Consider the following 19,567-nt stretch of genomic DNA (forward strand, 5'->3'; position numbering starts at 1 on the left):
GGATTTTGTGAATGGGACTTTGTTCATTATCTCATTCTCTGTATATTTGTGGGTGGTGTGTAGAAAAGCTAATGCTTTGGGAAAGTTGGGTATGTACCCTGCCATATTACTGAGTTTACACATCATTTATAGAAGTTTCCAGGTAGAAGTTTTGGGATCTTTTATGTAGAATATCTTGTAATCTGTAAATAGGGCCAGCTGGATGTTTTTTTTTTTCTATTTTAATCTTTTAATTTCCTTCTCTTACTTTCCTGCTTCAGGTAGTGCTTTGAACAGAATATTGAAAAGAAGTGGATGAAGAACAGTTTTTTTATATTGATGACATCAGTGTAATTGCTTCAAGTATTTCTCCATGTAGAATGATGTTTGCTATGAGTTTAATGCTAAATTATATTTCAAAGGTCAGCTGTAGACAGACAGAGGGCAGAGAGAAAGGTGGGACCTTAGGTCTGATCTTAGGTGGGACCAAATTTACTTGTGGTGAGGGGTCATCTTGTCATTTATGTGTGCAATGGCCAAAGTGCCCTTGGAGAAGATTTGCCTCTTACAGGGGCAAATCTGGACAGAAATGATTTCTGTAGTCCACAGTGGTGCTGGAAAATTTAGTTTTTCAGTAGAAAACTATCATTCTTGACTGAGAGAATCTAAATATTACAGGACTTGATCATTATTGGTTTGTTTTTTTTTTTTTTTTGTTTGTCTGTTTTCCTGGTGAGAAGAGTCTTTTTTGGAAGGCATAATTCAGGTTCCACTGAGGGGTGACCTCTGGTCATGTAGTAAATATACTCTCAACTTGTTCTATTGCAGTGGATCAGACAATTGCAATCCTATGTTCCTGACAAGACTTGGGAAATAATTATTAGAAGGCTGTGAACATATGATTTGGTACATGGCAAAACTGAGATTTCACAGGAGGGTTGAGAGATAGTGAGGAGTACAGATTGGAGTGGCGCAGAGTTGACTCAGGATGGTGACATGAAGTGGGCATAGAACTGACTCCGGATGATAGCGACTGGTTGCATTGCAAGGACTGTTCACCAAATGAGCTGGCAGAAAGTAGCAGGGAGCTAAAGAGCACCATAGAAGGGAAAATGAGAAAATAAAATTGTATCTGTCTGGGAAAAAGGAATGAAGGCCCCTTTAGCCAGAGTTTCCCATAGCAAAAAGATACTTTTGCAGATGTATCAGGGACAAATAGAGCTACTATAGGGTGACAGCTATTGGGAGAACTTGAGTGGACCATTTGTTTCTGTCTAGTGTGAAGTTAAGGATGTAAAATGTTTAAAAGACCAGTTAGAAACTTTGGTTTGACCACAGGAATGATGAAAAAGTGATCCAGGAGAGAAGCCGGAGGTAAGGGAAACAGAAGGAATCTTTTTCTGGTCTCTGTGTCTTTAGAAGATCCCATTTCAAACCTGTTAGCATTTGTGGCACGGAAGCAGCCTTGCGAAAGGAGGACACAGATCCCATCCTTAGTAGCAGTCCAATCTAGTCCTTTTTAATTATAGAGTACTCCCGTAGTCCAGAAATCAAGCTGGTCCTGAAGGATATGAAGCTGAGCTGAGTTGGTGAGACAGAGAGCTTAATTGATGTGAAGGGGGCTTTGAGGCCAGATGTTTTAGTTCTGAGCCCACAAAACAATGTCTAGCGAGGCAAGAAGAGGGATGAGTCGGGTGATTCGTGGCCCATTAGTCTTATTTTAGAGGTCACCCAAACTGCTTTTAGGGATTTGAGGGCATTGATCTCTTGGTAGCTGCTTTCAACGCTGACATAAGGGCGATGAAGGGAGCAGCAGTTCGAGCGCTTTAGACGAGGGTCCATCCAAGGGGCCGTGAGAGAACTTAACATTTGGCAAAGACCCAGAACATAAGCCAGGGGGTAAAAACTGTACAAGTTTGTGGCAACATTAAGAGAAAAAATATGAAAATTGACATCAAGATTAACATGAGTTAAATCAAATGTAAAGCCACCGTCCATCAGAGTTCTGTAGGAGACGGTGGCTGCCATTAACTGTTTGTTAATCAGACTCCTGCATAGGGAACAAGCACCTGGAAGCTTTGTAAAAGAAGTCAGCTAAGGTCAGCATCTAAGGGATCAACGTGAACAGAAAGTATCTAAGTGGCATTGCTTGCTTCCATGTATAATGAACTTTGTATATTTGTTTTCTATATTAACAGCACTATTACTTGATGAATAAAAACAGTATCTTAAGTAAAACAAAACTTTTGGTTAAAAACAATAAGAGAAGGAATTAAAAAAACCAAAAACCTTAGATGACCATATCTAGTATTTGAGAATAAGATTTAAATTTTTGAAAATATCAAATTGTTATACCTATATTCCAAGGAAAAATAATTTAATTCTAAGTTGTATTCCCCAAAAAGAAATGACTTTCAATTTCTAATTTTAAAAGTATGGTTCCAGAGACAATATCTATCGAGTCAAGAACAAAAGATTCACTTTACACAGTTTTTGTTTTTAAATTAACCCTATTAACAGAGTTTTTTAAAAAATAATCTCTACATTTTCATTCCATACTTTCAACAAATAGATGAAAGCAGTCAGTCATGTCAAATATGTAATAAATAATTAGACTGAATTATAAAAGAATTCTAAAACCAATTCTTTACCCAATTGAAAAAGCTTTAATGAATATTGGGTTTTGAACTTTCTTAGGAAACATCCATAGACATCGCTGCCAAAGCCAGTATACTCCTTAGAGGCTATACAGTGAGAGTGGAATGAAGACCCTGATCCCAGATCTCTGTTGGGATAGGGACTAGATTGTATTCTGAAAGCACCAGGGGTGAGCCCCGATTGGAAAGACTTTCCTTCATCTCAGCTGTGTCCTCCTGAAGAATCTGAAGACTCGGGATAGTGCTTAAGAGACCCATTCACTGACTCTACAGATACAAAATCAGCTGTCAAATACGCAGCCTGGATATGATGAGTAACTTCCCAAAGCTGTAAGATTGATGATAGATTGTCCGGTATCCTCCTTTAATGAGGAAACATGGGTGGTTACAGCATGGACCCTGAAATTAGCTTTTGCTAATAGGAAAAATTGAATGCCAGGGTAAAGAGCATAGCCAATTGAACTAGCATTCAGGGGGGTAGGCTTAGGTATAAGTTTCCCCTGTTAAGAGCATGTTTACATGTCATCTCAGAAAACATTTAGGGCAGAGTAATTGCTATTTGAATCTTTGTTGTTTGGAACATGTAGGATGTGGGTACAGACATCGAGATCTTCCATCATGGAAGAGAATCTATCTCCAGTCATGTAAGACATGAAGAGTAATTCATCCTTGCATAAGAAGTTTTTCCTGGTTTGGCCTACATAACGAGAACTGGTCAGCCCTACACAGCTCAAAGCAAAAGCAGAAGACTTTGGCAGACCTTCCATGCATCCCTGTTCAGAAAGGAGGCTAGCATGAAACAAGCTCTGGTGCAATAGTTCTCCACCCACGGGAACTCTGACTCCATTCAAGGGAACTGCTTGAGCCTTGTTCATTTCCTGCCATGTGAGACTATGGTAAATCTGACTCATTTTATTCAAACATTCAATCTGTTATAACCAATTTTATATGCCTGATTTTGAATATTATTTTACATTAAATGAACTCTAAGTTTACTTTAAACTTGTTTTGCTTTACTTGCTTTAGAATTAATTTTAGCAAAAACGTACAAAGTACTATATGATGGGATATAAAAATTGGTCTCTCCTTCCAAGTTTGTTTCTATTAATGAATGTCTTAGTCTGTGGTCTTTTGCAGTGAAGAAACACCATTACTATGATAAGAAAAAAGGATTTAATTGGTGGATTGCCTACTGTTTCAGAAGTTTTGTCCATTATACTCACGATAGCATGCAGGCAGACATGATAGCTGAGAGCTCTATGTAGATCAACAGGCAGCAGGAAGAACAAAAGGCCGCTGAGGCTGTATTGATATTTGGATTCTCCAAAGCCCACCCCCAGTGACACACTTGCTTCCAAGGTCACTCCTACTCAAACAAGGCACTTGTCCTAATCCCTGTGAGTAGTCTCTCTCTAATGACCAAATATTCAATATATGAAGCTCTGGGGGCATTCCTCTTCAAGCCACCACAATGAATTACATTTGTACTGAGCATGATTTACTTACATAGCTTAATTATCTTTAACAGTTTACAATAAGTTAGTAATTTTTTCAAAGACTAGGATTTTATGGTTTTATCCCTTTTAAGATTGAGCATTAAAAATGATGATTCTTGAATTAAATATAAAATTTAACTCAATTAAATTATCAGAAATTAGTATCCAAATAAACTTTAAAACATAAATACAGTTCACAGAGAGACTGGGAATCTCATTTTCCTGATCTGTTTATAATGTACTTTTACAAAATGCCAGTTTTTTTAATATAATGCCAGTTTTTTTTTTTTCATTTTCTTGTATCTGACTTAGTTTCAAAACAAACCCTTTTGGATGATTTAAAAGAGAGATACAATGATAACAGAGGGGTCAGATGGTCTAGTCGTTTTATGGGAACTACCTCAGTTTGCTTTTCCGACGTAACCACCTTAACTGAAATGGTGGGGAAGTTATATAGCATGTACTTTCCTTAACCTTGGTAAAGATAGTGGCAGAGTGACATGGCTGCCAAGATAGAGTAAGCCACATGTTACTCCGAGGTCAGTTTGTCAGATGAATAGCCTTTCCCTACATAATAGTCGAATCCAAGTTAATACAAAGTATGCTATAGTAAAATAAGATTATCTATGCACAAGCTATTTTTTTAAATAACACACAATGAACATAGGACTCTTAAAGCATAAAAAGTCAAAGGCATGTTAAAGCACAGAACTAGGAAAAAGTGGCAGAAAATTGAGTTAAACTCTTTTGCCATTTTTTAATAAAATAATTAATTAATTTATTTATTTATTAAAGATTTCTGTCTCCTCTCCGCCACCGCCTCCCATTTCCTTCCCCCTCCCCCAAATAAGTCCCGCTCCATCGTCACCCCAAAGAGCAATCAGGGTTCCCTGCCCTGGGGGAAGCCCAAGGACCACCCACCTCCATCCAGGTCTAGTAAGGTGAGCATCCAAACTGCCTAGGCTCCCACAAAGCCAGTACATGCAGAAAGATCAAAAACCCATTGCCATTGTTCTTGAGTTCTCAGTAGTCCTCACTGTCCGCTATGTTCAGCAAGTTTGGTTTTATCCCATGCTTTTTCAGACCCAGGCCAGCTGGCCTTGGTGAGTTCCCAATAGAACATCCCCATTGTCTCAGTGTGTGGGTGCACCCCTTGCAATCCTGAATTCATTGCTCGTGCTCTCTCTCCTTCTGCTCCTGATTTGGACATATTAGAGTACTACTCGGCAGTAAAAAAAACAATGACTTCTTGAATTTTGCATGAAAATGGATGGAAATAGAAAACACTATCCTGAGTGAGGTAAGCCAGACCCAAAAAGAGGAACATGGGATGTACTCACTCATATTTGATTTCTAGCCATAAATAAACAACATTGAACCTAATTCGTGATCCTAGAGAAGCTAAATAAGAAAGACATATAGGCCAAAGAAAAACATATAGGCATCCTCCTGAATACTAACCTTCATCAGGTGATGAATGGAGACAGAGACAGAGACCCACAATGGAGCACAGGACAGAAATCTTTTGCCATTTTTTATGGGAAAGTTTGCTTCTAAACTGTGCTCAAAAGGTCTTTCCCTAGGCTCTTCTGTTTTTCTCTCCTTTTCCCTATCACAGAGGCAGGTGGGTGTCCTGACCCAGAACACAGACTTAGGAGGAAATTTTTAAACAAACATGCTTGAGTCTGAGGCAGATGGGCAAAAGTCAAACGCCATTGAAAACAGTGTGGTACTAGCATAAAAACAGAGAAGTTGACCAATGGAATCGTATAGAAGACTCAGATTTTAACCCACAAACCTATAAACACCTCATTTTCGATAAAGGAGCTAAAAGTATACAATGGAAGAAAGAAAGCATCTTCAACAAATGGTGCTGGCACAACTGGATGTCAACCTGTAGAAGAATGAAAATAGACCCATATCTATCACCATGCACAAAACTCAAGTCCAAATGGATTAAAGACCTCAATATCAGTCTGAACACACTGAACTTGATAGAAGAGAAAGTGGGAAGTACCCTACAACAGATGGGCACAGAAAATCGCTTCCTAGGTATAACCCCAGCAGCACAGACATTAAGGGCAACATTGAATAAATGGGACCTACTAAAACTGAGAAGCTTCTGTAAAGCAAAGGACACTGTCACTAAGACAAAAAGGCAACCTACTGACTGGGAGAAGATCTTCACCAACCCCGCAACAGACAAAGGTCTGATCTCCAAAATATATAGAGAACTCAAGAAACTAGACTTTAAAAGGCTAATTAACCCAATTAAAAAAAATGGGGCACTGAACTGAACAGAGAATTCTCAACAGAAGAAGTTCAAATGGCCGAAAGACACTTAAGGTCGTGCTCAACCTCCTTAGCAATCAGGGAAATGCAAATCAAAACAACTTTGAGATATCATCTTACACCTGTCAGAATGGCTAAAATCAAAAACACCAATGATAGCCTTTGCTGGAGAAGCTGTGGAGGAAGGGGTACACTCATAAATGGCTGGTAGGAATGCAATCTTGTGCAACCGCTTTGGAAATCAGTGTTTCGGTTTCTCAGGAAATTCGGGATCAATCTACCCCTGGACCCAGCAGTACCACTCTTGGGAATATACCCAAGAGATTCCCTATCATATGACAAAAGCATTTGTTCAACTATGTTCATAGCAGTATTATTTGTAATAGCCAGAACCTGGAAACAACCTAGATGTCCCTCAATGGAAGAATGGATGAAGAAAGTGTGGAATATATACACATTAGAGTACTACACTGCGGTATAAAAACAATGATTTCTCGAATTTTGCATGCAAATGGATGGAAATAGAAAACACTATCCTGAGTGAGGTAACCCAGACCTAAAAAGATGAACATGGGATGTATCACTCATAATTGGTTTCTAGCCATAAATAAGGGTCACGGAGTCTACAATTGGTGAACCTAAAGAAGCTAAATAAGGTGAAACCAAGGAAAAAACATATACTTATCCTCTTGCCTATGGGAAGTAGACAAAATTGCCGGGGAGAAAAGTGGGATCTTGTGGTGGGGTGGGTTGGGGGTAAGGGGAGATGGGGAGAGAAAAGTGAGAAGGGGAGGATGGGGGGAACTTGGGGAAACAGGGTGATTGGGATAAAGGAAGGCTGGATAGGGGAGCACGGAAGCACAATTCTTAGTTAAGGGAGCCATCTTAGGGCTGGCAAGAGACTTGAACCTAGAGTGGCTCCCCGGAGCCTAAGGCGATATCCCCAGTTGGTTCTTTGGGCAGATGAGGATAGGGAACCTGAAACGACCCTATCCTATAGCAATACTGATGAATATCTTGCATATCACCATAGAACCTTCATCTGGTGATGGATGGAGATAGAGACAGAGACCCACACTGGAGCATCGGACTGCGCTCCCAAGGTCCCAATAAGGAGCGGAAGGAGGGAGAAGATGAGCAAGGAAGTCAGGACCACGAGGGGTGCACCCACCCACTGAGACAAATGGGGCTAATCTATTGGGAGCTCACCAAGGCCAACTGGACTATGAAACAGCATGGGATAAAACCGGACTCTCTGAACATGGCGAACAATGAGGGCTGATGAGAAGCCAAGGACACTGGCATGGGGTTTTGATCCTACTTCATGTTCTGGCTGTGTGGGAGCCTAGCCAGTTTGGATGTTCACCTTCCTAGACATGGACGGAGTGGGGAGGACCTTGGACTTTCCACAGGGCAGGGAACCCTGACTGCTCTTTGGACTGGAGAGGGAGGGGGAGAGGAGTGGGGGGAGGGGGAGAGGGGTGGGAAGAGAAGGAGGGAAATGGGAGGCTGGGAGGAGGGGGAAACTTTTTTTTTTTCCCTTTTCTCAATAAAAAAAAATAAAATTAAAAATAGTCCAACTCCAGAGTCAGCCTTCTCAGTATTAACCATACCCCACTGAACTCGGTGATCTACATATTCATAACCAATTGGTCCATGTCTGAAGATGATAGTAAACAACCTGAAGGGATTTTTCCTGCTTACTGTTGAAGTTACAAGCAGGATTTTTTAGGTATGGAGAAGCAGAAACACAAGTAGGCAAAAAAGCATCAGGCAAGAAGTAAACAGCAGGCATATGGCTCTAAGTGTGGGTGTAAGACAAAACTTTGAGAAAAAATTTAAGCGAGCCCTCTATGCAACCAGGAAAGGAGTCTAGTCGCTGGTGGAGCAGGAAGTGAAGAGAGAGAGAAGAGGGAAGTGGCCGCTTTTTTAAATGGAGAGAGACCACGCCCCAATGGGCTGGTATCTCAGCAGCTATAGGTTGGAAGAGTGGGAGGACCTCCCGCTACACCTCCCCCTTTTGTTTAAATAAGAGAGTTCTAAACCTAGTATGAAATTATGTACAATAAGTACAAATATCCTATTCTAACTAGCTTAGGTCTTGTATAATAAATAACTTGGCCAAGTCATGGAGAAAGTAACTACATTTATATAGTCTTCAACCCCATCGAAGATCTGAGAAGGGAAATAATATTACCTGGGTAATTAGGAAGTTCAGTAAAACAACTTCCAAAACATGCAACAAATCACAGAGACAACTAGCTACCTGGACAATCACCTAAAGTCACGTTAGCAGCGTTGAAACAACCAACTTTGGCTAAGTCCTAACATAACTGACATACCATTTTCTAAGGCAAGCAACTTTTCAAAACTATCTTACCCTGTCTTGGCAGGATATGACAGTCCTGTTTTATCCATTGATGCATGCTCTGTATCTTTGTCAGTCATTGAGGTATGGGCATTTCTTTGCCCCAAGGCCAGTTCTGCCAAAAAGAAAGGCTCCAGGTGGAGTGTCTTTGGTGCTCAACATTCTCTCGGGAATAGAGTGATGTTGCCAGGAGCAATTGTGTCTCACGACCACAAAACTCTGAGTTAGATTAAAGGCCATTTTCTCTAGCTCTTTGAAGAGGTTGAAGATTATCTATCTATACTGAGTATAATCTCGATATATCTAAGGAACCTGATTAGTCTAATTATAAATGACAAACTTAGATGACTATTAATCTATATAATTCTCAATATCTATCTAACTTAAAGACTAAGAAAATAAACGAGTGTGAAACAAATGAGGACAATGACCTCCAAATATAAACAATGTACAAATATACATTGCAGTAGGTAAATATATATCAATATACAAACATTATATAAGTATCTTAATCATAGGTAGAAATGTACACTGCAATATGGTAAATATATACAATATATATATATCAATACAATATATGCCAATACATAAAAAATGTTTTAAACAGAGGAAGAAACATGCATGCATACAATAGTCAATATAATTTAACTTTGTATCAATATACAAGAATCAATACCAATATATTTGTCTAAAAACAGTAACTCATAATTATAAATCTATTATCCCATCATCCCCCTTTTTTTTTCAAAATGATCCCTGAGCTTATAAAATTCCTCCCCCAACCCTCAATCATATACTAATTATAATCAACCCCTAAATGTTGAAACAGCAGGCATATGGCTCTAAGTGTGGGTGTAAGACAAAACTTTGAGAAAAAATTTAAGTGAGCCCTCTATGCAACCAGGAAAGGAGTCTAGTCGCTGGCGGAGCAGGAAGTGAAGAGAGAGAGAGAAGAGGGAAGTGGCCTCTTTTTTAAAGGGAGAGAGACCACGCCCCAATGGGCTGGTATCTCAGCAGCTATAGGTTGGAGGAGCGGGAGGACCTCCCCCTTTTGTTTAAATAAGAGAGTTCTAAACCTACTATGAAATTATGTCATTGTTTTTTACCGCAGCGTAGTACTCTAGTGTGTATATATTCCATACTTTCTTCATCCATTCTTCCATTAAAGGGCATCTAGGTTGTTTCCAGGTTCTGGCTATTACAAATAATACTGCTATGAACATAGTTGAACAAATGCTTTTGACATGTGATAGAGCATCTCTTGGGTAAATTCCCAAGAGTGGTATTGCTGGGTCCAGGGGTAGGTTGATCCCGAATTTCTGGAGAAACCGAAACACTGACTTCCACAGTGGTTGCACAAGATTGCATTCCCACCAGCAATGGATGAGGGTACCCCTTCCTCCACAGCCTCTCCAGCAAAGGCTATCATTGGTGTTTTTGACTTTAGCCAATCTTACAGGTGTAAGATGATATCTCAAAGTTGTTTTGATTTGCATTTCCCTGATCGCTAAGGAGGTTGAGCATGACCTTAAGTGTCTTTTGGTCATTTGAACTTCTTCTGTTGAGAATTCTCTGTTCAGTTCAGCGCCCCATTTTTTAATTGGGTTAATTAGCATTTTAAAGTCTAGTTTCTTGAGTTCTCTATATATTTTGGAGATCAGACCTTTGTCTCGGAACATGGCGAACAATGAGAGCTGATGAGACGCCAAGGACAATGGCACACGGTTTTGATCCTACGCAATGTGCTGGCTTGGTGGGAGCCTAGCCAGTCTGGATGTTCACCTTCCTAGATATGGATGGAGGGGGGAGGACCTAGGACGTACCACAGGGCAGGGAACCCTGACAGCTCTTTGGACTGGAAAGGGAGGGGGAGAGGAGTGGGGGGAAGGGGAGAGGGGTGGGAGGAGGGGGAGAAGAGTGGGAGGAGGGGGAGAAGAGTGGGAGGAGGGGGAGGGAAATGGGAGGCTGGTGGGAGGAGGTGGAAATTTGTTTTTTTTTCTTTTCTTTATCCTCCTTTTATCAATAAAAAAATTTAAAAAAAAAAGAATGCAAAGCTAAAAAAAAAAAAAAAAAAAGAAATTATGTACAATAAGTACAAATATCCTATTCTAACTAGCTTAGGTCTTGTATAATAAATAACTTGACCAAGTCATGAGTCCCTAAACCCAAGGGAAAACTTTACTGGGAGAGGTGACATCGTCCTCTAGAATTACTTCCAGCTGTCATGGGGGTGACGTTCATTCTGGGGGATCCTGTGAAAGTAAAATGATGGTTAAATTTCAAGATCAATGTCTTTTAAAATTGCCAATAGTCTCTGAGTATTTTGTGCAGGTCTGGCCAAAATGTTGTATAAGATGTGCACCATTTCAGCTAACCAAGTTGGAACTGTCTTGTGCAGCTGGTACCCAAAGCAGGTCTTGTAGTAGCGCTATCAGTATCATGACGTCATATCAACCAGGTGGAGTTGTTATGGGGCCCCATCTTCTTCCTGGAAACTTCAAATTCCACTTCAGGAAAAACTCATTGTGCATTGTGAAAAACTTAAACATTAATCATATAGACACATATAGACATATATATTCAATGAAAGGCATGATAGATGTATTCAATGAAAAGTATGGTAGATATGAAGAAAAGCAAAGATGTTTTCTAAACTCATATTTCTTTCTGTCCCATATCATGGCTCTTGACATGAGACAGAAACTCCAGAAACTCTGGGTTTTTCTCTTAGAATTAAGTCAGGAGAGGGACTGAGCCAGAGTCCAACTTCAAAACCAGCTTTATAAATTTAGAAATATGGTTTAATATTACTTACACAACCCTTTCATTTTTCTTGATATTTCCTAATGGGAAGGTATTTTTCCATATGTCAGTATCCAAACATCCAGGGTCCCTTGAATTTTTCAAAGATGAGTGTTTTCCTGTGGAGATAAGTACAGAACCCTGCCCCCATGGAGCAGGGAAGGCAGCCATTCTGTCTTATGGAATTGCCTAATTCAGTTTAGATAAAAAGTAATTGAAAGTTTAGAATTTGGCCATTTGTCCAGTGTATACTGATGCTAGGTTTGCCTTGAAGGGGAAGGAAAGTCTGGTTTCAGTTTTTACCAGGTTTTTTTTTTTTTTTTGAGATCCTTTAAGTAATCCTTCAAACATGCCAAAGGAATGGTTTTGGTACAGAAATTTGAAACCCATGGCAACACACAGAACCAAGATAGAGATAGAGGTCAATGTCCAGCTGTGTGGCATGTCCTCTGTGGCTTGAAATGACCAAAACCTCCGGAAAATAAGGGGCATTGCCACCCTATACAATTCCAGGGTTAAGGACCCACAGGACTGTAGACAGTTGTGACAGCTTTTGCCTAAAGAAGTGAGGTCTAGTAGCCACTGGACAGTCTCTGGTGGCTTCAACTGATCAGGCTTTAAGAAAGCTCTAATGAGGAAATCAGTATGGCAGTTTCTCGAAAATTGGGAATCAACCTACCTCAGGACCCAGCAAGACCACTTTTGTGCATATACCCAAAGATGCTCAATTATACAACAAGGACATCTGTTCAGCTATCATCTTAGCAACATTATTTGTAATAGGCATAACATGGAAACAACCTAGGTGCCCCTTAACTGAAGAATGGATAAAGAAAAAGTGGCACATTTACACATTGGAGTACTACTCAGTAGTTAAAAAAAAAATCTTGAAATTTTCATGCAAATGGATGGAACAAAGAAAAAAATATTTAGCTTCTCTAGGATCACGAATTATAGGCTCAATGTCATTTATTTATTGCTAGAAACCAATTATGAGTGAGTACATCCCATGATCCTCTTTTTGGGTCTGGCTTACCTCACTCAGGATAGTGTTTTCTATTTCCATTCATTTGCATGCAAAATTCAAGAAGTCGTTGTTTTTACTGCTGAGTAGTACTCTAATATGTATATATTCCATACTTTCTTCATCCATTCTTCCACTGAAGGGCATCTGGCTTTGTGGGAGCCTAGGCTGTTTGGATGGTCACCTTACTAGACATGGGAGGAGGTTGGAGGTCCTTGGACTTCCCACAGGGCAGGGAACCCTGACTGCTCTTCGGGCTGATAAGGGAGGGGGAATTGATTGGGGGAGGGAGAAGGAAATGGGAGGTGGTGGCAGGGAGGAGGCAGAAATCATAAATAAATAAATAAATAAATAAATAAATAAATAAATAAGAAAGAAAAAAACATTCCGAGTTAGATAACCCAGACCCAGGAAGATGAACATGGTATGTACTCTCTCACAAGTGAATACTAGATATAATGCTAAGAAATAATGAGCCTATAGTTCATGAGCTTAGAGAAGCTAAGTAACAAGGTGAACCCTAAGAAAAACATACATAGAATACATAGATCCACCTGGAAAGGGGAAATAGACAAGATTGCCTGACAAAATTGGGAGCATGGGGTTGGGGATAGAAGGGAGGATGGAAGGGAAGAAGAGGGGAGAGAGGAAGTAGGGCGGAAAACTTGAGGGAACAGGATAGTGGAGATGGAGGAAGGACAGAGATGAGAGCAAGGAAAGTGATATTTTGATTGAGAGAGCTAGTATGGGGCTATCAAGAAACCTGGCACTAGAGAAATTCCCAGAAATCCACAAGGATGACCCCAGCTAAGACCTTAGCAAAACAGGAAAGGGAGCCTAAACTGGTCTTGCCCTATAGTCAGATTGAGGAATGTCTTAAATGTCACCATAGAACCTTCATCCAGCGACTGATGAAAACAGAGGCACTGGACTGAGCTCCCAGAGTCCAGTTGAAGAAAAGGAGGAGTGAGAATATGAGCAAAGAGGCCAAGACCATGATGGGTTCACCCACTAAAACAGTTTACATGAGCTAATGGGAACTCACCAGCTCCAGCTGGACAAGGAAGGAACCAGCATAGATCCAAACTAGTCCCTCTGCATGTGGTGTCAGTTGTATGTCTGGGGCAGACTGCTGGGCCACTGGCAGTTGCATTAGGATTTAGCCCTAGTGCTTATACTTGTTATTTAGGAACCCATTTGGTGTGGGAGGTCCTTCTGTCAATGTGTTTCTTTTATTGGTTAATGAATAAAGAAACTGCTTTGAGCCTATGGCAGGGAAAAACGGAACTAGGAGGAGGGCAGAGTCAGAGAGAAGCCATAGAGCTGCCAAAGATAGACATGCTGAAACTTTAGCCGGTAAGTCACAGCCACGTGGCCATACACAGATTAGTAGAAATGAGTTAAATTAATATATAAGAGTTAGCCAGTAAGATGCTAGAGCTAAGGAACCAAGCAGAGATTTAATTAATATAGTTTCTGTGTGGTTATTTTTGTTTTGGGTGGCTGGGATGAACAAGTGACCCCTCCTGCAACACCTATTTTCTTTGAATGGATAACTCGCTCAGCCTAGATGTAGTAGAGAGGGCCTTGGCCCTTTTCCAAAGCAATGTGCCTCACCCTCTCTGAGAAATGAATAGGAGGTGGGTTTGGAGAATAGGTAAAGAGAATGAGAGGAGGGGGAGGAGGGGGAACTGGGATTGGTATGTAAAATGAAAAAAAAAATGTTTCCTTTAAAATGAAAAGAAAAGAAAAAAGAAGAAAGAAAGAAAGAAAGAAAGAAAGAAAGAAGAAAGAATGCTTCAGTGAGCCCCAGAAACCTAATTAGTACCTCCAAGTTTCCAAGTTACATCCAACAGATTGCCTTGTCCCAGCGTTTAACTTTGTTGTATGCATTTTCTTATTGAATGTAGCTTGGCCTCCCATCTAGGTCAGACGGTGTTAAGGCAGTAAGGTGAGAGAGAAAGGGCAGAGACAGAGAGCAAAAGAAAAAGACTACCTGAGAGAAACTGCTGGCCCTCCCGGGCTCTTTCTGGTAGGGGAGATTATGAGAGCCAGGGAGGTTAGTCCATGGGTGGGCTTGGGTCGCTAGTAGGCTCAGATTTCCATTCTGGGTCTTTCAGCAACATATGTCAGATTTAAAAAGCTTTATGTAGAGAGACAGAAGCAGGAAAGAAAGAGAGGATTGTTCTGACCTTAGGCAGGACTAGGGTGACTCACCAGGAGATCCATCTTGTCACTCATGTCTGCAGTTGGCCAAAATACAGGGGATGACGGAATGCAGCTTCTTACAGAGCAGGAACGATTTCCATAATCTGCAAAGGGATCTGTTCTCGTTCAGTGCAAAACTATCATTTCTTGCATATAGCTTTTATAATTTTGAGGTATTTTTCTCCTAGTTCTACTTTCCTTAGGACTTTTATTATGAAGTCAAGCTGGATTTTCTCAACCTCCTTTTACTTCATCTATTGAAATCATCTTGTGTATTTCCTCATTAAGCCCATTTACATAGCTTATTACATTTATTGATTGGCTTATGTTGAACCATCCGTGTATTTGTATTTCAGGGATAACCCCAACATACTCATGGAAATTGATCATTTTGCTGTATATTTGTACCCTATTTGTAAATATTTTATTGAGTATTTTTGAATCTATGTTCATGAGGGGCATTGGCCTTCAGTATTCTTTCCTTGGTGTATCTTTACATGACTTTGATATTAGAAGAAGCTTGGGAATACTTCATCATCATCATCTTCATCATAAACTTTTCTTCTTTTCTTCCTCCTCCTCCTCCTCCTCCTCCTCATTGTTTTTTTTTTTTTGATCAATTTAAGAAGAATTGGATACAGGTTTTTTTAATGTGTGGTAGAATTCTTCTGTTGCCCTTGGAAGACTGTCTATTATTATTATTATTTCAGTATCTTCCTGTTTTATGTGTCTTTAGATTCCTGGTTCTTCTTGGTTCAGTTTTGGTGATTTGCTTGAATGTAGACTATTCAACAATTTCTTTTAGTTTGTCCAGTTTAATAGAATAAAAACTTTTAAGCAATTCTCTTATACTACTTTGATTTTTTAGTATTTGTTGAACTGTGTCTCTATTCATTTCTGATTCTTTCAATTGGGCCCTCTCTTTCTTTAAGTTAGCTGAATCAAGGGTTTGTCGATCATGTTCATATCAAAGAAGCAGCTCTCATATTTATTGATTCTTTGTATTGTTTTGTTTGTTTCTGTTTTATTAATCTCTTCTCTGATTATTTCAACATCTGGCAATACATTGTTTAATTTCTATGAACCTGTGTGTTTACTAGCAAATTGTTTGCTTTTAATTTTAATTTTTATTTAAGGGATCAGATAAAATGAATGGATTATTTTGGGATTTCTGAATTTGTGAATATGTGTGTTGTAACCATATGTGTTCTGTTTTAGAGCTGCTCTTTGTGATATTGAATAAAATACACATTTCTTAATCTTTACATAGAATATTCTGTAATCTGTTAAGTCCATTTTATATAAGATGCCATTTTATTCTGATGTTTCTGGTCTTCATTTTATTTTATTTTGTGTTTATTTTGACTTGTTTTTGTCCAAATGATATGTCTATTAGAGAAAATGGAATATTGAAATCACTTATGCTTTTAAATTCAGTAGTACATTTAGGTGCATCCAAGTTATATTTTTACAATAGTAATGTCTCCTGGGTTAACTGTTTCCTTTTTAGAATGAAGTATTCCTCTTATCTCTTCTTATTGGTTGTAGTTTAAATCATCTATTTTGTTAGACACTACAACAATGACCTCTGCTTGAGTCCTGGTGCCATTTGACTAGAGAGCATTTGTTCATTCTTTTTTTCTAAAGTAGCATCTATCCTTAAAGCTAAGATGTGATTCCTGCAGACAACAGACAGGTAAGTTTTGTGTCTTGACTCATTCAGCCAGCTTGAGTGTTTTACTGGAAGATATAGGCCAATAATATTTAAAGTCATTATTGAAATGTATGCGTTAATTGTAGTCATAAGTCTTGGTTATTAATTTTTTGAATTGCTGGTGTTCATAGTAGTACTTTCTGCATTCACAATTATGACTGAATTTTTCTTTCTTTTTTCTTCTTTTTAGTGATTTTTATTGAGCTCTACATTTTTCTCTGCTCTCCTCCCTGCCTCTCTCCTCCCCCATTCAACCTTCTCCTAAGGTTCCCATGCTCCCAATTTACTCAGGAGATCTTGTCTTTCTCTACTTTCTACTTTCTTCCACACTCTCTTGGTTATGATCACTTCTCTCTTCAGACACAAATATTGCTTCTTGTATTTTTTAGGATTGATTTGTTAAATAAAAATTTATTTTTAGGCTGAACACTTTATGTATATAATCTTGAGGTTCATAATTGCATACATCAAATACTACAGGACATGAAGGTTCTGGTAGGATAGGAATAGAGACTTTAAAGCTTTACTTTCACATATGTCTTAAAAATTAAAAATAATCCAGAAATTTCAGAACTAAATTATGGAAGAAATGGATCTAGCAAACATTTATCAAACATTTCATTCACAGGGGCAAATGACATAGTATTTAAAATATACAAGGGACACAAAGCGAGTCTTACTATAAAACCTTATGAAAATAATTTCTCATATGAATAAGAACATAACATAAATAAAAGTAGAAATTGGTAGTATGACTTACCTCAGAAAATGCATAAACACTTGAAAATTGAACAATGCATATTTGTTTAGGCAGTCCTCATAAAAGAGTACCCTTAGAATCAAATGAAAATAAGAGTACAACAGACCAGAACTGCCAGGATACAACCAAAGCATTTCTAAAAGGGAAGTTTCTGAGTATAAGTGTGTGTAAAAAATGATTTTGAAGAAATAACCTAATAATATAACGCAAGTCTATAGGACTACAAGGAGAATTGAAACCCAACTTCAACTGAAGCCAAATAATAATAATAATAATGATCTGGACATACTGCTTGATACTGGCATACTACTAGAAAGAAGTATGCAGGTATCTGGGGAGAAAAGAGATTAATGGTCTTAGGCAGCACTGGGCCCTACATACTACAATCCCATCCTGACTAACAAGATAAGGCCTCTGCTGTAAAAATGATGTCATGGTTATGAGAGTAACTATCTGCTCTGTGATTAGAAGTAGATCCCATACTGTAGGAGAGATTCCATGGTCGTTACTCTAAACCTATGTAAAGGCTTGTGACTAGTACAATCCTACTGCCCCAGAAGAAAACCTATGACTGTTGTTTTCCTAATGGTGATCCTGCCAAACTCTTTTTATAAATATATATGATTATACGCATAGATGTGAACTCTACTGCTCCAATCTTGGTCAGTGAAGCTTCTTTTTTTTCCAGAGGGTATTAGTTAATGTTAATTTAAAATTAATTAAAGCAACAACTCAAAGTAACTGCAAATGATGCTATGGAGGGTTCACATGTATCATCTATCCCCATCTAAAGTCTGGGGAAATTTACCAAAGAAGGAGATGGAAGAAGGTTAAGGGCTTGCAGATGGGGAGAGAACTAAGAAATACTGTCCTGGAAAACATGTTACTGTTACATTCATCAGTTCAGAGTAGTAGATTCGTCCTCAAAACTCTAGGATGAATAGAAATATTCCTCTTGAGAAAAAAAAAGTTTCCACCTCCTCCCAGCCTCCCATTTCCCTCCCGCTCCTCCCACCTTTCTCCCCCTCCTCCCACCCTTCTCCCCCTCCCCCCACTCCTTTCCCCCTCCCTCTCCAGTCCAAAGAACAGTCAGGGTTCCCTGCCCTGTGGTAAGTCCTAGGTCCTCCCCTTCCGTCCATATCTAGGAAGGTGAACATCCAATAAAAAAAAAGATTTAAAAAAAATCAGCTTCAAATGTGTTTAGGTAAATAAATGTACATTCACAAAAAAAAAAAAGAAAAAGAAATATTCCTCTTGAATGCCTCTGTTTAGCAGAGGAGCTTTTAGTATGGTTGCTGAAGAAGGGAGAGTCACAAACATGTCTACTGGCATATTATCTATTCTTAGTGGATTTCCCAATGTCATATGTATATGACTAGCAGTAATTAAACTCAAAGGGCTATTGTAAAATTTGAAAAAGAGAAGTGTTTGAGAAGAGGTCTCTTACAAATACAACCTGAAAATAGAAGACTAACCCCAATCAAGGATGACACTTTCCGACTGGCAGCCTAGAAAGGTTCAAGGAAAAGGAACGTGTGATTAACTGTTTCTCTTTCTTTATGAGTGGGTACCCTGTTATGCAAATGCTGTTTTCCATGGATATCAGCCTTGAGCTTCATCAGCTTTTCTAACATGGACACGAGACCAAAAAATTTTAGGGAGCTTCTAGAGAACCTAGCCTCAAACAAGTACTATTATTGATATGGCATGCTTAATAGACTTTGTGCTTGATTTGTCAAAATGTATGTGTAAAGTGTTACTCTGATTTATTACTTACTGTTGTACTAATTGCATTGTTTAAAATCTAGAAAACTATTTTTTTATAATTTTTCGAGACAGGGTTTCTCCGTAGTTTTTTAGTTCTTGTCCTGGAACTAGCTCTTGTAGACCAGGCTGGCCTCGAACTCACAGAGATCCGCCTGCCTCTGCCTCCCGAGTGCTGGGATTAAAGGCGTGCGCCACCACTGCCCGACCGAAAACTAAAAATTTTAATTTTTTATGGTGTTACTAGAGTCAGACTCTGGAACATTCCCTAATAAATTGCTTGCCTCATTTATGTTGGATATGGAAGTAACACATACAAAGCCAACAAGCTCATTTTTAATGTTTTAATAAAAAGGTTTGTTTTATTTTTATTTCAGTGGTTTTGGTTTGTGTCTTTGAGGGCGTGTGACACATGTGTATCTGTGCATTCAGAAGTCAGAAGAGGATATTGCATCCCTGGTAGCAGGAGTTACAGAAGATTGTGAGCTGCCAAAATCCATTTC

This window comes from Microtus pennsylvanicus, chromosome 5 (genome assembly GCF_037038515.1).
Source record: "Microtus pennsylvanicus isolate mMicPen1 chromosome 5, mMicPen1.hap1, whole genome shotgun sequence".
Lineage (NCBI taxonomy): Eukaryota > Metazoa > Chordata > Mammalia > Rodentia > Cricetidae > Microtus > Microtus pennsylvanicus.